Genomic DNA, 18,900 nt, shown 5'->3' on the forward strand with positions numbered 1-18,900 from the left:
AACTGAGCCCGGGCCGCCGCGGCACGAGAACTCATGCAAATCCCGGACGTCAGCGGGCGGGGCCTCGCAGGGCCCAGCTCGGCGTCAGGAGGCGGGACGCGCCTCGGATTGGCGCAGCCCGGCCTACCCGAGGCCCCCGGTCTGGGCAGCAGGGAAGGAGGAGGGCGCGGGAGGAGGCTGGGGAGGAGGAGGGCGCGGGGAGGTGCAGGGGAGGGATCTGAGAGCCGGGAAAGTGAGCTGGGGCCGCGGAATAGAGGTGTCTCTGCCTAGGCGGCCAGGGTGGGCACCTCGACCGGGCCCACTCTGATCCGCAGCCGGACACTTGGGACTCTCCCGTCCCCACCCTCGGCCTCTGTTTCTGCTTGTGCAAGGCCCGGGGATCCCTGCTGGGGGCCACGGAAGCACCCGCTGCACTTTACAGTTGCTCCCAACTACATCTGTCCAGCAGAGCTCTGGAAGCACAGGGGACTTTCCGGCAGGGGGCGGAATGGAGGCGGGGGCAGTTCAGGACCCCACCCTCGGTGCCCACCGCCCCGCCCCGCCAGTCTCTGGGCATTTAGGCCGCGAGGTGGGGAGAGAAAGAGCCAGAAGACTGAGGACTTGGACAAGTGGAGGAGCACGGAGAGGCGAAGACAGGGACAAAGAAACAGCTGGCCACGGGGCATTTAGCACTCAAGAACCTCAGCAGAAAGGGGCTCTGAATCCGATGCCACCCAAGATTCTGAACGGCTTCTAATTTACACTTGGTTCACTCATTCGCGGGGAAGGGGCAGTTTCTAAGCAAGGCCTCTTGCTTAGTCTGAGATGCTGGGAGAAGAGAGAGAGAGAGAGAGAGAGAGCGAGAGAGAGAGAGGGGGAGAGAGAGAGAGAGAGAGAGAGAGAGAGAGAGAGAGAGAGAGAGAATGAATATGGGGGTGAATGAGTCTGGGGGGTCCAAGGGGACTTCGTGGGGCTTCATGGAAGAGCCTCAAAAGTAAGAGTGGGGAGGACCAAGTAGATGTTGAGGCGGAGGGTTGGTGGATGAGTGGACTGCGAGAAGGGGAGGGGAAATGGCCAAGGAGCCACAGTGTCTTCCTGAATTCCCGTCCTCTGGTCTCTGACAGCCAAGCCCTGCTGACGCGGCCTTTGGAGCCCTGGAGTGTGAAGTTTAGCACCTCGGAGCCGGCCAGCCCCGCACGTTCAGGGGTATTCAGCGCCAGCGTCCGGCTGGGGGAGCTGCTGCGCCAGACGCGGCCTTCCGAGGGCGCCACAGTGGGCCTGGGAGATCCGTGGGGTCGCAGTGGGTAGACTTGACAGAGAACATGCCATTCTAAGTGGGAGGGTAAGGGTGTGCCTTGCCTGTGGTGCGTCCGGGGCCCCAGCTCAGGGCTCCTGAAGAACGTGGAGCAGGAAGCTTGCGCAATCCCTTGGCTGAGCGTCCACAGAGACAGAAAAAGCGCAAAAGAGGAGAGTGGGTCGACGGAGGGGGAGGGCAAGGAGACGTCCGAGTCTCTGTCCCTGCTTTTATTGCGTCTCAGGGTGCCTGGTGAGGACTATGTTGTGATGACTTGCGAAGGGCCAGGTGCAGAAGTGAACCCCCAAAAGCCTGCCAGGGCTTGTGTTTTCCCAGGCATCCAGTAAAAGTCTTCAGACGGTTAGTTTGATGTTGCACACACACGCTGACTCCACGCACCTCCACTTTGCAACACTGTGGCTTCCGCTGTTGCTTAGCGGCAGCTCTCTCAGAATTTACTCCTTAGAGTGTTGAGGTGGAAGGGGTCCTCTTCTGGAGACAAGAGAGTACTCAGTGTGCAACGGCTGGTCTCTGACTATCATAAGGCCCAAATCTAAGAGTCTCCAAGGAGGGGAGAATCGCAAGATGGGATGTGGGTGACTACCGTCACCCCAACTCTTGGGGCTGGAGGGGCACTAGAAAAGGGCCACCCCTACTATATTTGGATGTTTTATACACACACACACACACACACACACACACACACACACACACAAACACGGTGCCTAACTGTACTCAAGTTGAGAAACTGTTGTGGGACAGTTCAGTCAAAAAAAGAAGGGTCCTGTAGGTCATGAGGTGACGATCTGCCGTCCAACAGCACCCATTCACCCTCAGCCGCTCAGGTCATCCGGTCATTTAGAAGGTCTGGAGCAACTTTGTGTAGGCCAGTCCCTCAGCCTGGGAAGCTGAGCTTCCCGACAATGCCGGTCTCTTTACTCAAAAATCCCCAGGAAAATCTGTTTACTCTGGGTGTTTCCTGCATTATCCAGAATCCTGGCTCAGGGGAGGGCAGGCAGCCGTTACAACCTACCCGCCACCAGGGGCGTTGGGCTGTATTGCAGACAGCTTGGTTCGCTGGGTCCGGGCCCTCAGGGGCCCAGATTTGGACCTTAGGGGCCACTGAAAGGAATTAGGTGCACCGAGCCGAGTTTGCGCAGGAACCACTCCGCAAGCTGGGAAAGGAAAGCTCTCACTCTCCTGCGCAGAGCATCTTTTCTGGAGTTACATATGATCTAACTAGAGGAACCTCCGGGCTCCCTAACTACGAAGGGGGCCTCCGGGAATCACCTCAAACATCGAATCCCACCCGCCACTGCCCAGCTCTCCAAAGGCCTTTCTGTGGACAGCTCTGCAGGTGGCTGAAACACAGAAGTAGCCGCCAACGCAGCAACTCTCTTCTCTCAGGCTGTTATTTGTCCTCGTGGAGGGTGGGCAGATGAAGAAAGTGACTTACTCTCAGATCCCTGTCCTAACCTGAAGGCAGGTCCTAGACCAACCCTCTTGTGACAACTACCATAGGGACGGCTCAGATCCACCAGCCCGAAACGGAGACTGGCAGAAAGCAGGGCAGAAGCCCGGGGGTGGGGGTGGGGGGTGGCCAATGAGGTCACCTGATGTGCCCAAACCTTTCTTAAAAGCCTCCCTTGGGGCGGCCCCTACCTTCCCAACCCCCTGTCTGGGCACCTCCGAGGGAATCACGGGAGAGACTGACTCCAAACCCGGGATTCCCAAAGCCTTCTACTGGGGCCCCTGTTCTCAACCGGGGATGCCCAGGGGCCCCACGGGAACCTTTATAAGACTCCTTAATCCGGTGCATTTGACACCGCCCCTTTCCAAACAGGGTGAGTAGTTCCGTCAGCTCTGATGAGAAACAGAAGCCCTTCAGATGTCCCCACGGGCTGGGGCCCCCAGGGGCCTTCAGGGGCCCCAAGAGAGGAGCGATGTTCCCTCGCCCAGCGGTAGGCCCGGGCTTAGAAAGGCAGGGCAAAGGATCCGATCCCGGAGAGGCTGGGAACTTTTTAATGACCGAAGAGTGGAGAATAGTTACTGAGAACCCAGTCTTGGAACAAGCGTGACCCGTGCCGACCGGGGGAAAATAAACTTCTTAAAGGAGCCGTCTCGGTGAATGGGTTCCCCGTCCACGAGAGATTGCCGTCGCCGCCCTCTGACCCCAACTCTGGGCTCTGTTTGGAAAAGGGGGCCTGAAGCTTCCCGGACCAGCTGCCCCGGGTGGATTTCAGACAGCCAAGGGGATTTCAGTGGGCATGACCACCAAACTGCAAGGGCTCGTTTCTCTGCCACGTCCTTAGTAGGGAAATTGTCTTTGACTTGAGAGCTGACGTTAGTAAAACAATTTTTAAGCGGCGGCTTAGCTTGGGGGAGCTGACCCGGTGAAACTGCCGGGGGTGGGGTGGAGAAGGGGCGTGCGGGAGGGAGCCCTACACTCCTTCCCCTGCACACTCCAGGAAGAACGGCTTTGTTTGCCAGCGATCTGCTCCACGCGTCCCCCCACCCCCATTTTTGCCCTCTGTCACACCACCCGCGAAGGATTTGTTTTCATTTGCACCGCGAAGCCGCCCCCCTCCCGACGTCTCCAGGTCCCACTCCAAGAACCCGCGTAGTGCTGGATCTGCGGTGCAGATAGACTAGAGGTGGCAGGGTACACGGGCAGGGCCGCGGGCTTCGAGGGCCGGGGCAGTGAGGCAGTGGCCCTGGGCAGAACCTGGGCACCCTTGGGGCCACAAATGCCCTGCAGGGCCGTTCCTCCGCATTGCGGCACGCTGGGGTCTGCGGGCGCCGAAGCGGGACGGGTGGGGGATTGCGACGTCCGCTGGTCCATCCTCTCCCAACGTCAAGAGGTCTCCCCAGGCTGGCCTGAAGGAGCCCACCCGCCTAGAGCCCCGCTCTCAATCGCGAGGCTCCGCCGGCCTGGGGATCCGCGCCCCCGGGACCATATTTCATACATGATCTTTGAAGCCGACACAATTGTCCACCGCTGCTGCTAGCACGCGCACACAACGGCCTCGGCAAACCCTGTGCTTTTTATTTGGGTTTCACTAGCCCACCGCCTGGCCCAGGGTCCCCTCTGGCGTGGAGGTGAGCCCCGACACACCCGCCCCTTGCAGTTTGCTCTCGGGTGCCCCCGTCGCGCGCCCAAACCCAGCGGGGCCCACACACAGGCCAGATTTCTTTCTTTCTCCCCCCCACCCCGCCCCAACCAGAGCTAGCTGCTGCAGCCAGCCCCGGAAAGAAATGAAAATCGCTCCGGCGGACCCCGAAGAGATCGTCAGCCGAGGCGCCACCGCCTCCCCGCCCCCACCCGCCTCCCCAGCTCTAGCCTCACGGCGCGCAGAGGGTTAAGCGCGCGCCCGAGGGGGTATTTGGATCCTGGGTGGGAGAAGAGGGGGCGCCGGGCACAGCACGCAGAGTAGCTGGGCTCGCTTTCGTCTGGTTCCCCCAAAACCCTAGGCAGAGGGGCGGGTCGGATCGGAAAGGCCAGGCGCGTCTCCACCTCCCTGGCTGGCCTGGCCGGGAGCCCGGTCTGGCCGCGGCCCGGAACGGCGAGGACGCTGTTCAGAGGCCGCGTCCTGCGCAGCCCGGGAGGGGGAGGGGGAGGGGGAGGAGGCGAAGGCTGGGAGCCCAGGCTGCGCGTCGCCTGCAGCCGATCGATCCCCTGGGGCGGGAGCGCCGCAAGCTACACTGAACACCTGGGGGTGGGGGGTTGTCCCCACAGGACCTAGGGCCGAACGAAGATGGTGGTCGGGGATCTTCTGGCGGTGGATGGCGGCTGGTAGGGTCCAGCCTACTGTCTGGCCTGCATATAACGCCTTGGGCACCCCACCCCCAAATTCTACATTGTGTTTGTCGAATTGGGCTTGGGGCGTTTCTACAACCTCATCTGACTTCGGTGCAACTTTGTCCTTCCCCGTGGAGCGCCCCCAACTTCCCGGGTCCAGGCCCCACCCCCACGCGCAATGACGAAGTCTTGGGATGTGGTCACTAAGTCCAACCTTGTGACCCTTCTTAATCCTGAAATGTGTGGGTGTCCCCTTGATTCCACCTCCAGAAAGATAGTCTCGGTCAAGGAGCCCCCTTGCCCAACTCATTTCTCAAAGATGTTTTCCAGGGTGGCCCCTGAGGACTTCTGGGACATCTGCTTGGCCCCTTACCTGCCAGCTCCAGTGCTCAGTGGTCCGAGCTGGGGCAGGGGCGCAGAGGCCTGCACTTGCTGAGCCCTCCCCTAGGGGGCGAGCTCCTCTCGGGCTGGCTCGAAGCTCCCAGATTGCCCTGGCTGTCCTTAGTCTCTTTGACACATGTTGGGCCCAGTGTGTTTATAGGGGGTGTCTCCCTGTCGCTGGGGTGGCCTAGCAATCTTTGAAGGCCCTGCCTCCTATGCTCAACCCCGCCTTCGCACTTCTGAGCCTTTGGATAGAAACAGCCATCCTCTGAGAGACTTTGAACCCTAGGAGTTCCTGAACACCCAGGACTAAACATATCTTAGGTGAGGGCCATTGGTTCCTCTGAACCCTCCCCACAACCTCCACCTCCCCACCCCAAGCTCAGTGCTCTTCCTCCCAAACAGGAGTCTCCTGAGAGGCAAGCATGCATTGTTAAATTGGAAACCTTTAAAAGAGTCCAAGGCACCCTTGTTCTGTTCTCAAAAGAACTACAAAGAAGGGACAGGTACCCGAGGGGAACCAGTTTTACAGTCAGTAGTGGGGGTCCTGGGCGAACTGGAAAAGGTCAGCTGGGAAGCACATGGGCTTCTACAAGAAGCCTAACAGGGTACAACGGTGCCTATCCCTTCAGCGGTTGGGAAGAAAGGCAGGAAGAGCCAGGAGTTCAAGGTCAGGCTGGACTACATGAGACCCAATCTCACAGTGAAGTGCCTGCACTTTCCTACCTATGGATGCTTCCTGGTGACTATTACTGAGACTAGAGAGCTAACCTAGGTAGGGGAAGAGTGACCACAAGTCTTACATAACTGTAATGACCTTCAGAAGGATAAGGGGTGGGCCAGACTGTGTCTCTCTGGGTTTTATTTATTTGTTTTGACACAGGGCCTTGCGTAGCCTAGGCTGCAAACACCTAATCCATCTGCCTCCACCTCCTGAATGTTAGGATTACAGGCCTGGGCCATCATGTGCAGTTTCAGACTCTGTCTTGAAAAGTACGTATTTATACTCACCGGAATGACCTAGATAAAGCTCCATGCCACCGGCCCTAGCCATTGGTTGAAAGAACTGCTATGCGTGTTGTTCCTGTTTGAGAAAGGGCACGCTCCTGCACGGAGTCATCTTAACAGCTATCCATTTCCAGTGCAGTGCCCACGACGCCTAGGGATTTCTGAAAATGTTTTCTTTTTTTCAGGCATGTGGGTGATCTTGAAATCCCGGTCCTCCTGTCTCTTGCCTCCCGAGTAGTGGGATTACAGTTGTGTACCACCATCCTGGATTGTGTGCCGTGTTGGGGATCAAAGCCAGGTGTTTTTGTATGCTATGAAAGTGGCCCACCGGCTGAGCCACACCCCAGCCTTAATCTCCTTTATTATTTTTTGTTTGGTTGGTTTTTTGTTTGGTCGAGACAAGGTCCCACTATGTAGCCTTGGCTAGCCTAGAACTCGATATATAGACCACACTTGCCTTGAACTCACAGAGCTCTGCCTGCCTCTACTTCTTGAGTGCTGGGATGAAAAGGGTGTGGTATCATGCTGGATCATAATTTACTTTTTAAAATTATATATTTAAGATTTGTGGTAATCTCTATATGGTAACACATGCCTGCAATCCCAGCTACTTAGTAGGTGGTGGCAGGAGAATCTTTTATTTTTCTTTATTATTTTTCTTTATTTTATGTGTATGTGTGTGTGTCCCTAAGTGTTTGTATATGTATGTTCAGTGCCCACAGAGGCCAGAGTAGGATATTGGATCCCTCCTGCTGAAGCTATAGGAAGTGTTGAGTCAATTGAGGGTGTTTAGCCTTGGTTAACAGCTGGAAGAAGAGGAAGTGTTCTTAACCACTGAGCCATCCCTTCAGACCCCCCCCCTTGGGGGAGGGGAGGATCTTAAATTACTCCTCTTCCCAGACAGGATTTCTTCCCCCCCTCTCCAAACAGGGTTTCTCTGTGTAGCCCTGTGCAGTCCTGGAACGGGAGCTGTAGATTTGTACATCCATAAACCAGGCTGGCCTAGAACTCAGAGATCTGCCTGTCTCTACCTCCTGAGTGCTGAGATTAAAGGTGTGCACCACCACTGCCCCCAAAAGGATCTTCAATTCAAGCCCAGTTTGGGAAATTAAGCAAAACTTGTTATAAAAATAAAAAGAATACAAATATACTAGTACACACATGAACAAATAGACTGGGGACATAGCTCAGCGGCAGGGCCTCGTTAGTGTGTAGGAGGCCCTGCACTCTATCCCAGCAGTGGGGGAAAAGCATGATAAGGTAAATAGCACAAGGCTTATCATCTTTGTCTTTTAATGCTTAGTTTAGCTATGTTAAGCCATGCACATTGTTAGGCAGGCCACTCCATGCACTTGTAGAATCTTCCATTTTCCCACACTGAAACCTGTTTTCATTCAATACTCAAAGCTCACACACACACACACACACACACACACACACACACACACACACACACACACACATGTTCTTTATGCACTCTGTGACTTGACTCTTTTCAAAAGATTTATTTTATTTTATGTGTGCTGTGCCTGCATGTGGTGTATATCTTGGTATCTTTGGAGGTAGGAAGAAGGAAACGGATCCCCTGGAAGTGGAGTTGTAGGTGATTGTAAGCTGCTATGTAGGTGCTGGGATACCCACCAGTGTCTTCTGCAGGAGCAACAAGTGCCATCTCTCCATCAATTACGGAGCGGCCGTGGTCCAGCCCTACTCCTGACCTGTTGTAAGGCCTCCTGCAGGTGGGATCCATAGCATTGCCCTCCCGTGCCCTGCTCACGGTGCCCATGGCGTTCTCTATGTTGTAACCGGTGTCTGAATCCCCTTCCTTAGGAAGGCTAAATAATATTCTACTGCAGGTAGATATATTTATTGTTGAAATCAGGAGCACAAACAAGATCAAGGGGAAATTTTCAGCTATCAGTGTAGCCGGCTAGTCATTATGCTAACACAGTTGAGGGTGTCATTGATTTCTACTTTTTTTTTTTTTAAGACAGGATCTCACTGTGTCACTCTGTCTGTCCTGGAACCCTGTATGGACCAGATTGGACTCCACTCTCAGAGATCCACCTGCCTCCACCTCCTGAATTCTGGGAGTCAAGGCATATGCCACTAGGTCAGCTTGAAGATATCATTTTTAATACTGTTTCGTGGAGGCTGATATACTGGGACTCCGTGAAGGTCAGAATACAACCCTGGTTCTGGCTATGGAAGGACATCTCTGGAGAGGTGTGGAGAACTGGGACCCCTGTCTGGAACATGGGCATCTTCTGGCCATTTCCCTTCCTTGCAGAACTCTCTGATGCTATGACTACAGGGGCTGTGGAAGCAGCAGACACAGGGGCTGTGGAAGCAGCAGTCACGGAGGCTGTGGAAACAGCAGACACAGGGGCTGTGGAAGCAGCAGACACAGGGGCTGTGGAAGCAGCAGACGGGGCCAGAACAGAAGCCCCAAGCCTGCTGCTCTCCTCCTCTCCACAGAAGCAGGTCTGGCAGTACCAATCTCTCCCGGATGTCTGTCTGGCCTATGTCAGTGAGCTGACTGCCCTGTGATTTGACAGTAATGATTATAATGGGGGTGATTCTGTATTCTTTGACTTGTTTGAATGGGAAGGTTTAGAATGGGCCTCCCACCCCCACCTCCTTGCCTGAAGCTGGTGTAATCTTCTATTGGAGAGAATGGAGTCGCCTCGCAAAAGGAGTGCCATAGAGACAAGATACTTAGAATTTTCAACCTGCCGGTGATGGCTGAATTTTATTTTTTTTCACCCTGGGGACCAAGAATTAGTACTATAAAAGCCAAGGAATGTTGTAAAGAGCCACAGAAATCTTCTGTAGGAGCTGGTGTGGGGGAGCACTCTTTCTTGGAATTCTAAAGACAGCCGCAGCTGTTAAGTACACAGAGACAGGCTGAGGATTCTCTCACACACTGGGCTATAGTGGCTTTCTTCTTCTTGTTTTCCTACCAAAGGTACGTTCCCGTTTGTGCCTGCCTTCTGCCTTTTTTCCCCAAATAGATCTTGACAGTCAGACACAGATTCTATGCTGTGTGGAGTTGAGCTGGGCCCAGTTTTTTTTTTTTCTTCACTAGCTCTTCAGGCTGACCCAGGGGTTGGAGTTATGCCTGTGTTCTGACTCTCAGGGGTTGAAGGGTCGGTGAGGAAGCACCTGGGTGTGTCCTGTAGCATGCATCCCGTGCTCCAGGCAGCCCTGCTCCTCAGATAAAAAAGGGCGGCCATTTGTGGACACAGCCCACAGAGCCCGCTCCAATGCTCTGAGCGACATTGATTAGTCACTGCAGTCTCCTCATTAGAGGCCTGATCAGTAGCAATATACGTCAGTGACTTCTCCCTCAGTGAGCTCCTCTGGCCCTCAGATGCCACCTCAACGGCAGCCTGGCACTAAAGCTGAGCATCTAAGTCTGGCAAGCACAGTGAGAGGCTTTATTGAGAGGTCTCCGGGCCTGGGGATGGTGGGGACACAAATGGCCCCCACATTATGCTCCTGCTTGGCCCTGTCCTCTTCCCCCTCCTCAGGAGAGTGAGGAGGCTCTGGAGGTGCCTTTAAGGCACAGTATCACCACGATGTTGGTCGCAGCGCGCTTGAGGAACCGGGCTTCAGGTTGCCTAGGTGAATTTGTCAATAGAATATCGAACAGGCCTGGGCTCAGCCGCCACAATGGTTTGTTTCAAGCAGCCGGCCTGTAGTGCTCCTCACACTGTGGGGAGGACCACAGGGTCCTAGCTGGGCTAAGGGATCACAACAAAAGGCAAAAATAAAACCATGCCCCAGACTCCAGAAGCCCACTGGAGACCTCCCTCTTACAAGCTCCCCAGCCCCACCCTCAGTCCCACCCCTGTTATAATGACTCAGTGCCACAGAAGGATCATCACGGCCCCCTGGGACCCACTCAGATGCTCAAAATCTATCTATCCACCTTCTTGGAATCTGACCATCCATTTGTCCATCGATTCATCCTTCCATCTATCCATCTATCCATCTTTCTTTTTCTTTCTTTTTCTTTCTCTTCCTTCCTTCCTCCTCTTCTCTTCTTCCTCCTCCTCTTCTCTTCTCCCCCTCCCTCTCCTCTCCCTCCCATCCCTCTCTCCCTCCTCCTCCCCATTTCCCTCCTCCTCCTTCCTCCTCTCCTTTTCATTTCTACATAAGGGACTAAACTCAGAACCTTGTCTGTGCTGGCAAACAACTATTGAGCTCTGTCCTCATCTCCTTACCCATCCATACAACCCTACCCACAAGGAACCCATTTGTTACAGTTTCTCAATCCCCTGTCAGACTAGTACAGGGAAGGGCTATGTGCTCGTTTTTTTTGTGAGGCACAATAAAAGTGCGTAATGCCTTGTACATCAAACTCTATGAATGACTTTACCGTGGCTGCACAGGAGAGAGAACAGCGAAGACACGCAGGGCAGGGTCTCACACCCAGGAAGTCATCCTGTCCTGCTAGGCAGCAGCATATTCCTTATGTCTGCTGCCTCTCCCTGTGTGTTACTCCATCCCTGTCTGCTCTCTGCTTCCCTCTGTTCCCAGACCACACACACACACACACACACACACACACACACACACACAGAGAGAGAGAGAGAGAGAGAGAGAGAGAGAGAGAGAGAGAGCCCAGTCCAACACAGCAGATCCTCCAAGGAGGGGAACTGACCACAGTTTCCATGATCCCAACACTGGGTGTCAGTCCTGGTCCTGATACCCACAAAGCTGCCCTGGGAGTTCCCGTTCAGAGGAACAGACAGTCTAGCGAGAGGTCAGAACACTCTCAGGTAGGAGAATGGGAGACACTGGGGCCTGTTGATCTCTGCTGGCAGTCCTGAGAATAAAGACAAGCAAGGGTTCCCAGTGGTTAGAGTCGGGCCAAATCTCCCCACTCTCACACCCCAAATCTGGGCTTTCATGAAGTGAGGCCCCAGTTTATTCATTTGGGGAGAGAGACAGAGACAGACAGAGAGAGAAACAGAGAGAGAGGGAGGGAGAGACAGAGAGGGAAAGGGAGAGACAGAGAGGGAGAGGGAAAGGGGGAGAGGGAGAGAGAGAGACCTTGGCTTTACACCCTACAGAGCCCTGTTTCAGACCTACAGCCACATGGAATGACCACTAGATATAAACATGCAGAGGCTACAGCTGAGCTGCCAGCTTCCCTCTGGGGCCTCCGTACTAATGGCGGCCGCAGTCTGGGATGTCTTCCTTTCACTTAAGCTTTGCTCTACTATCTTTTTTTTTTTCCTTAACAGTGTTTTGTTGGGGTTGGGGATTTAGCTCAGTGGTAGAGCACTTGCCTAGCAAGCGCAAGGCCCTGGGTTCGGTCCTCAGCTCTAGAAAAAAGAAAGAAAGAAAGAAAGAAAGAAAGAAAGAAAGAAAGAAAGAAAGAAAGAAAGAAAGGAAGGAAGGAAGGAAGGAAGGAAGGAAGGAAGAAAGAAAGAAAGAAAGAAAGAAAGAAAGAAAGAAAGAAAGAAAGAAAGAAAGAAAGAAAGAAAGAAAGAGAGAAAGAAAAGACAAAGAGTGTTTTGTTGTGTAGCCCAGGCTAGCATCTGATCATCCTGCCTTGGTCTCCTGTGTTCGACATCTTTTCCAAGAGCAGACTCGGGTCAGGTTATCATCCTGGCTCTACCCAACTCCCGTTGGTTCTCCCAGAGTCCTGCCCTGTTGCCAGGGCATCCCCACTGACTGACAGGATCATCTGCAGGCTGTGTCTCTCCTGCTGAGCACTGCAGCAGAGGAGTCAGCTCAGTCTCTGGTGTGTCCCTAGACTCTAGAACAGTGCCTGACAGGCAGTAGATACCAGTGTGCCCTGGTCAGTGGATATACAGGGCTTTTTCTAGGACAGCTAGGTTGGCACATGTGTTAGGGTGCTAGGCTGGCACTGGCTTGCCGGAGCTCATAGCTAGACTCAAGATTTTTGTGAACTGGTGGCTAAATGCAACTAATGTTAGAAATTTTCCATTAGGTAAGTTATATTAAGAACAAGGTAGAACAAGCCAGTCCAAAAATTGAGCCTGGCAGGACAGTAAGAACTTCCTGTGTAAACATGAGACCCCTGAGTTCAAATCTCTGGGACCCTGTTGTGCAACAAAACTTTTCCTGGAGAGACGCGACACACAAGTGTACTCAGCTTGGATAGGGAGCCCCCACAGACCAGAATACAGATTCCACTAGAGTCCAGCTTGATGAACCACTGAGTGAGGGGTTAGGGACCAGGGGTGACCTTCACTGTCATAGCCTCTGCGACCTCCATTGCAACAAGTCCCCACCTCCCACCCAAACTGTGCTCCCAGCTGAGACTCAAACATTCAACACACAAGCCCGCAGGGATGTTTCCGTCTTAAACATCCTACGTAACCCAAGCTAGCCTTGAATTCCCTATGCGGCCAGGCTAACCATTTTTCAGGAGTTGCAGGCATGCACCACGGTGCTCGGTTTTGTGGCACTTGAGAATTGAAATGAAGGTGGGGAAACATTTAACCAGCACATCCCAGCTCTGACCTGACTTTCTAAATGCCTTAAAGTTTTATTTTATTATTTTTTATTTGTTCATTTATTTAGGTTTTCAAGACAGGGTTTCTCTGTGTATCCCTGGCTGTCTTGGAACTCACTCTGTAGATCAGACCTGGTCTCCAACTCAGAGATCTGCCCAACTCTGTCTCCTGAGTACTGGGATTAAAGATGTGTGCCACCATTGCCTGGCTAAAGGCTTTATTTCTAAATACATTTATAGGGAGAGAGTGTGTGTGTATATGTGTATGTAGGTGTGTGTGTGTATGTGTGTATGAATTTGTGTATGTGTGTATGTGTATGAGTGTGTGTATGTGTGTTAATGTGCATGTATGTGTATGTATGTGTGTATGAGCATTTATGTGCATATGTATATGTGTGTTAATATGTATGTATGTATTGGTATATGTGTGTATGTATGTGTGTATATGTGTTTGTACCTGTGTATGTGCCTGTGTATATGTGTATATGTATATGTTTGTGTATATGCATTGTGTGTGTGTGTGCGCTCGCGCGCGCGCGAGTGTGTGTGTATGTGTGTGTGTGTAAGAGCCTATATGATTAGTGCTTGCTGAGGGCAGAGAGCAGCCAGCCTGCTGTTGGCATCGGTTGCCCGTTTTCTTTCAGTCTTTTTTCCTGAAGCCCCAAGGCTCCTTTCTGAGAGCATAGGTCAGAGGGTAGAGGATGGAGCTGAAGTCGGACTGTGTTCTTGGTGCTTCAGCTTCCCTGTGCTGACAGAACGTCTAATGTTCAGAGAGGGCCACTGGCCTCACAGCCAGACTGCTTCAGACTGCTCCTGGAGAGAGGGAGCCACCACACAAACTGTTCTTGTGAGTTCTGGTTTGATTTTGATTTTCTTATTAAGACAGGTCAGCGGGGACTGGAAAGATGGCTCAGTGGTCAAGGGTATGTGCTGCTCCTGCAGAGGACCTGAGTTCTGTTCCCAGAACTCGTGTGTGTGTGTGTGTGTGTGTGTGTGTGTGTGTGTGTGTGTGTGTACACAGAATATACTCATATACTTACAACTCAGAGCCACCTATAACTCCAGCTCCAGAGGATTCATCACCTGCCTTCACATGCACACATATTCCCCAACCCTGACATGATTTAAAATAAAACCTTTTTTTGTTGGCCAGGTGTGGTGGCACACGCCTTTAATCCCAGCACTTGGGAGGCAGAGGCAATCGAATTTCTGAGTTCAAGGCCAGCATGGTCTACAGAGTGAGTTCCAGGACAGCCAGGACTACAAAGAGAAACCCTGTCTCAAAACAAAACAAAACAAAACAAAAACCAAAAAACCTTTTTTGTTTGTTTTTAAGGACAAAGGGCTGAAGGGCTGACTCAGCAGTTAAGAGCACTCGTTGCTCTTGCAGATGACCAGGATTCAGTTCCCAGCACACACACACACACACACACACACACACACACACACACATGCCCGCCTGCCTGTGGTGGTTCACAACCATCTATACCTTCAGTTCCAGGAAATCCAATGTCCTCTTCTGACCTCTATGGGTATGAGGTATGCATATGGTACATGCCTAGACATACATGCAAGGAAACCCTTGCACCTATAAAAAACAACTAGAATAGATAAAATCTTATAACAACAACAACAACAACCAAACAACTAAGGCAGAAACCAGGACAGCCAAGTCTGGGCCAGAGTTCCTAGGCAGGAAGTCCGTCATGTATCCCTGATGGCCATCAGGAGGGTGTGGAATTGAGGCCCAAGGAAGGCCTCCCTGAGCCTGTGGGGATAAATCCTGTCTTGTGACTGTCTGGGCTCCTTCCCTGCTAGCAGAGTGATATGCCCGCCATGTCCCCGGGGAAGCTGATACATGAGTCCAGGAGATGGAGCCTCAGCCCGGGACTGTGGAGACCTTCCAGGTGCAAAGACCTCAGGGCAGTCCTGAGTGTTAGGACATCTGAGGCTGGAAGAGCCGGCCTTGTGGGTGATACCTGGATACAGGGAAGGCTTCTCGTTCACTATTCAGGGTGGACCCACTACTGGGTCTGTTTGCTCCCAGGAAGTTCTCTGGTGAGGAGGAGGATGGATTTGTAGCAGAGGCAGTTACAGATGAAAAGCAGTGTGTCACTCTGTTGGGGCATGGGTTCTCCCTGGGAAGCAGACCTGACCATGTGTTTTGGGGAGGACTGTGGAAGGATTGTGGAACTTTGGGCTAGAAAAGCTATTGAGTGCTGAGCTCAGTGGGCTGTCCTGTAGGAGCCTGGACAGTGAGAATGTGGAGAGCGGGGCAGACCACAGAGGCCTGGCTTGTGACGTTTCAGAGGGACACAAAGACTCTACACACAGATTATGTGAAAAGTCTGTGGTGTCTGGTTGGCTGGAGCTGAACTATGAAGAGGCCAGCATCACTGAGATGAAGCCTTCTGAAAAGTGTCTCCTCAGGGTCTGCACACAGAAGCTGTGGTCCAGAGGTGGCCAACATCATTCCTCCGACTGGCAGCTGAACTGGGTAGTGTAAGAATCACCCCGGGTGGTGCTGGTTTTGAAGGCAGGAAGGGGTCATGGAGAACAGCTGAGGCTTGGCACTGTGTGACAGGGCTAAATAGAGCCCAGGAGAGGCTAATGGTGAAGGAGCAGCCCAGTTGCAGCAAGTGACCCCAGCATTTTGGAGATGCCAGTGCCACGAAATGACTGTCACAGCAGCAGCAGTGGAGTGGAGCCAGCCTGAGCCTAGAGTGCCACAGAAGACAGAGTCAGAGAAATGACCCGGGCCCTTTGGAGGACCCCAGAAGATTGTGCGTGAATTCCAGATCGTTCTGTGATTTACACAGCTGAGATTTTTAGTTTTGCTTTCATTCAGTTCTGATTGTGCGCTGATTCTTTTCTCTTGAAGTAAGAAAGTATTTGATTTTTAAATTTATTTTATTTTATAGGAGTCCACAGTTTCGAGACATTAGATTTTAAAAGAAACTAGATATTTTAAAGAGACATGATTTTTTTGTGATTATCTATTTTCATGTGCATTGGTGTTTGGCCTGCACATCTATGGTATGGGGACGGCAGGTCCTCTGGAACTGGAGTTATAGACAGTTGTGAGCTCCCACGTGGGTGCTGGGAATTGAACTCTGGTCCTCTGGAAGGACAGCCAGTGCTTTTAACTACTGAGCCATTTCTCCAGCCCCATGAGACTGAATCTTTAAGTGTTTGAAAAAATTTTTTAAAGATTTATTTATTATATGTAAGTACACTGTAGCTGTCTTCAGACTCCCCAGAAGAGGGCGTCAGATCTCGTTACAGATGGTTGTGAGCCACCATGTGGTTGCTGGGATTTGAAGTCAGGACCTTCAGAAGAGCAGTCGGCGCTCTTACCCGCCAAGCCATCTCGCCAGCCCATGTTTGAAATTTTGAAGATTTAATATTTGGAATGTTTGCTGTATGTGATGATGATGATTATGTGATTTTATTCTTACTGTGTCATGTCGCTGATGAACAAGAAAGGGAAGACTGGGGCTTCATGGTGACATGTTTATATGTCAGCTTGACACAGCTAGAGTCATCTGACAGGAGGGAACCTCAACTAAGAAAAATGCCTCTGGAGGCTACAGAGAGCCCTCAGTAGTTGAGGGCACTGTCTGTCCCTCTAAGGACCCAGGTTCAATTCCCGGCACCCATATGGCAGTTCCGGGAGACCAGACATCCTCACAGACATACATGCAGGAAAAAACACCAACGTACATAAAATAAAAATAAATAAATTATTAAGAAGAAAGAAAAAATTGCCTCTGTGAGTTCAAGATCTGGCTGCATACAAGCCTGTAGGAGAGTCTCTTAATTAGTGACTGATGAAGAAGGGCCCAGCCTATCGTGGGTGGAGCCATCCATTGGCTGGGGACCTGGGTTCTATAAGAAAGCAGGCCTGCAGGAGTGGGTGGGTAGATGGGCAGCACAGGGGGAGAGGGCATGGGATAGGGAGTTTGCAGAGGGGAAACCAGGAAGGAGGATAATATTTGAAATGTAAATAAATAAAATAACCAATTATAAATAAAATAAAATAAAACATAGAAAGCAGGCTGAGCAAGCCATGGGGAGCAAGCTGGTAAGCAACACTCCTCCATGACCTCTGCTTTAGTTCCTGCCCTGATCTGACTGGAGAGAACATGGAAGCCCTACTATGTGCCAGGCACATGGTGTCAGTTTATTGTGTGCCAGACATACCGTGTGCCGCTGTGCCTGGCCCCGTCAGCTCTCTCTGCCAGCGCTGCGGCTGCTGCTGTGGTGACCTGCTTGTCCTCATCAGTTCGCTTGCTGCTCTGGGGTGGACACTTCATCAGAGGGTGTTGGGACGGGGTCACCGAAACCTCTTGCACCTGTGCGCACTCATGCCTTATCTCCTCTCTGCCATAAATCCAGGACTGGTGTGGGGGCAGGGGCATGACTGTCATCTCTGCTCTGCCTCCTTGGGTCTCAGGCCGGGTTCAGGCATGTGTGTGGCAATTCCTTTTGTAGAAATAGATAAGATGTGCCATAAACACTGGCGTTGGTGACAACGCTGCATTCCCTTCAGGTTGACATGCCACGCACGAGGCCCCGATGGTGCAGAATGCTTTCCAGAGGATACTCCATTAATGAGAAGACAGGGGAAGTCCCACTCCACGCGAGAGGTTCAGAGAGGCCACGTGACCTGTTCACGTCACTCAGCAAGTATGGGCTCTGAGCCCTTCTGAGTGCGCAGGGTGTTAGGGATGTCTGCACTTCTGTTCAGATCCATCTTCTGACGCGAATGCCATCCCACCTCTCGGAGGTGCTGAGGAAGGAGGGTTGTTTCAGCCAAGAAGTTTGAGAACAGCCTCCTGGCCCTGAGTGAGATGGGATAAGGAAAGAGACGGGGGTGCTCATCTCTATCTGGGAATAGGCAGAGGTGACTTACACTTCCCACGCTGACCCGTTTAAATAGTTTCTCTTTTTTTTGGCACTAGGCATTGGACCTGAAGCCTGTGTTTGTAGGCAAGGACTCTGTTACTTTAGTTACTTATGTGAGTAACTTTATAAGTACTTTAGTTACTTATCAAAGCCCTGGAGTTTGAACTCAGGGCCTTGCACAGGCCAGGGAAATACTTCACCCTGAACTAAACATACTATCAGGTTATTACAAAAGACAATGTTTAAGTCAGCCATGGTGGTGTATATCTGTAATCACAGCACTGGAGAGGCTGAGGCAGGAGAATCACTGCAGTTCCATCTTGGGCTTATGTAATGAGGTCCTGTCTCAAGATAAATGGATGGATGGATGAGAACTACCTCTGAGAGGTATTTTATTTTATTTTATTTTATTTTATTTTTGGGACAGGTCTGGGACCAATTCAACTATGTGATTATTTTGTTTGCACTGGGCTCTTCTCCATAGTCAGGCTAACTGGAGCTCACTGTCTCCTGCTGAGTGCTGGGATAGAAGTGTAAGCCACCCACCACACCTGGCTGTGATTTTTAAATTTCTGATAGCTACTTTTTTTTTAAGGTAAAAAGAAGGGCTGGAGAGATGGTTAAGTAGTTAAGAGCATGTGTTACTCTTGTAAGGGACCCAGATCTGATTTTCAGCACCCACATAGTGGCTCACAACCATTTGTAATTCACTCTCCCAACCTCCATTGGCAACCAGCCTGCATACATTCAGGAGGGCAAACATTCATACACAAATGAACTTAATTTAAAAATATAAACATAGGGGCTGGAGAGATGGCTCAGCAGCTAAGAGCACTGACTGTTCTTCCAGAGGTCCTGAGTTCAATTCCCAGCAACCACATGGTGGCTCACAACCATCTGTAATGCGATCCGATGCCCTCTTCTGGTGTGTCTGAAGAGAGTGAAAGTGTACTCATATACATAAAATAAATAAATCTTTAATATATATATAAACATGTTTTTAAAAAAGCAAAGAGAAGTCAGCATATTAAGAGT

General features: G+C 51.7%; 1 long non-coding RNA gene across 1 annotated transcript; it reads left to right on the forward strand.

Moving 5' to 3' along the window:
* Window positions 1–6,903: 6,903 nt before the first annotated feature.
* Window positions 6,904–9,517, forward strand: Gm39482. The gene is made up of 2 exons (XR_880343.1): window positions 6,904–8,200; window positions 8,452–9,517. It is a non-coding gene; the product is annotated as a predicted gene, 39482 (long non-coding RNA).
* The last annotated feature ends 9,383 nt before the right edge of the window (window positions 9,518–18,900 follow it).

Source organism: Mus musculus, chromosome 11, assembly GCF_000001635.26.
Source record: "Mus musculus strain C57BL/6J chromosome 11, GRCm38.p6 C57BL/6J".
Taxonomy (NCBI): domain Eukaryota; kingdom Metazoa; phylum Chordata; class Mammalia; order Rodentia; family Muridae; genus Mus; species Mus musculus.